This window comes from Sinocyclocheilus rhinocerous, unplaced genomic scaffold, assembly GCF_001515625.1.
Source record: "Sinocyclocheilus rhinocerous isolate Xijiao unplaced genomic scaffold, SAMN03320098_v1.1 scaffold419, whole genome shotgun sequence".
In the NCBI taxonomy this organism is placed as follows: Eukaryota; Metazoa; Chordata; class Actinopteri; order Cypriniformes; family Cyprinidae; genus Sinocyclocheilus; species Sinocyclocheilus rhinocerous.
In genome coordinates this window covers 157,195-159,210 of record NW_015653519.1, presented here as the reverse complement: position 1 = coordinate 159,210, position 2,016 = coordinate 157,195, and the positions used below count along the sequence as shown (strand labels likewise).

General features: G+C 34.9%; 1 protein-coding gene and 1 long non-coding RNA gene across 2 annotated transcripts in view; one reads left to right on the top strand and one right to left on the bottom strand.

Moving 5' to 3' along the window:
• LOC107716463 (uncharacterized) overlaps positions 1-226 on the bottom strand; it is a 17,221-nt gene extending 16,995 nt beyond the window's left edge. The window contains exon 1 of the long non-coding RNA XR_001637213.1: positions 152-226. This is a non-coding gene — a long non-coding RNA (uncharacterized LOC107716463). The remainder of the gene's footprint in view (positions 1-151) is intronic.
• The window catches only part of LOC107716462 (5-oxoprolinase-like), a 49,500-nt gene that overhangs the window by 21,198 nt on the left and 26,286 nt on the right, over positions 1-2,016 (top strand). The window lies entirely within an intron of this gene.

Genomic DNA, 2,016 nt, shown 5'->3' with positions numbered 1-2,016 from the left:
GTTGTCTTGTTATCCTGGGCCTCTTTGTGGAATTTGGCTCTTTGGGTTGTTCCAACACCAATCTGATTGAATCTTAAATTGTCTGATTCGCTCTGATACCATACATATACAATAGAACTGTTTTAGGCTATATACATATATACAAAATTACATTACATGTAAATGGATTTAAAATTAGCTGACTGCTATTATTAAAACAAGGTAATCAATCTGGTATTAGGAACAATCAGTAGCACTAGTGATACTAGAAACCAGGGATTAGGTTAAGTTCAAATTACTTCACACTGCATACACACATGCTGTATTTAAAAGCTTCAATTAAAGAGTGTTAACCCCTAATTGTTAAAGCTATTTGGTAGCTTAGCCTAAGATTAAACTATGCTAAGTTGTGTTAGCTTAGCCGCTTCAGGTGGTTTGTTTGCAACATGGCGTCGCGTGTGCTATGTGAAGTTAGTGCTTCCTGTGACAAGTTGTTGTCATGGTAACCAATGCATGCCAGTGTAATTCAAACAGTTTAGTGTCTGCCTATTTCAAAGAAGTTGCCCACAGTTTTAAAACGTGGTCCTTTCAGTCCTTCAAGACTTGTTGCATAAAATAAGCACTTCTATGAGTGCTTCTCTAATTTAACAATAAACTTCTTGCACTTGTTTAAAGAATTTAAAAAACAGGTTTACTGTAAAAGACTTGTTGCATAAAATAAGCACTTCTATGAGTGCTTCTCTAATTTAACAATAAACTTCTTGCACTTGTTTAAAGAATTTAAAAAACAGGTTTACTGTAAGTTACAGCCGGTTTAAACATATATGTAGTTATGTGTGCCTCACACATGAATACTAAAGTACAGTATTACACATTTAATTTCACTCAGCGAGTGAAACACAGTAATGACCACCAAGTTACTAGGCTTGTATATATGCAGTCAAAGTGTAGATGAATTGCTTCAATCTAATTATAAACTATAAGGCCTTTATGCTGTAGAAAGACGAGCAACACTCAAATCTACCTTGATATAACTGATTTCTTCTTCAAAGAAACAATTTAAACAATACTGCAATTTTGTGATTTCTTCACTAAAGCATTATACATTATGGTACAGTTTGGACATGCCGCTGAGCTGAGATTCAGACTTATGCTTTGTCAGAACAGATTTATGCTTTAATACTGAAATTAGGGTTTCTTTGCTAAAATCAGATTAACCTTACACTGATACCATTAAGCATGAAATACATAAAGACTCTTCCAATCATAATAGCGGTACCAATTCAAACCCCCACTTTATCTGCATCTAAACAAGCCAGCAAATAGGGACACAACAGCGCATCTCAAGTCACGCCCTATTTTAACCTGGACTATCACGCACACACTTTTAAGTTGACAGTGTTTAAACTCATAACTTTCGTTTTATCATGCCCGCATCCTCCACCAAAATCTGTAGCGAATCAGCTCATGGGGAAATATGAATAATTAATCATAACTAGTTATAATTAATTATAAATATTTAGATCCGCTGTAGATATTTACTTGACCTCTCAGGGTCAACTGTCTGTCAATTCTAAGAACGTTAATTTCCTGGTTAAGGGAAATAACTTTCTTACTGTACAACTCTACACAGAGCCTGTAGCATAAATCTGCATGATTAGGGACTCCAGTTATGAGCAAACAATGAACAACATCAAGTGTGATACAAGTAAGACTTTATTAACTACATAAACACTTAAACTAGTCTAACATACACATAAACACTTAAACTGGTCTAACATACACATACACACACACACACACACACACACACACACAGACATATGCATACAGTTGGTATAGGAAAGGGTTAAAGCTTAAGCAGTAAAGAGGAGAGAAATAAGGAATGAAGTTATGGAACCATTTGCATATTCAGCAGATCTACCGCCTGAAGGAAACATCAGATTCTTAGTTCAAACACACCTTTGTAAAAAGGTGAAAATGATACCTAATGTATCAATTAATAAGACTAAGTTTGAATACTTGCACGTCTCATCT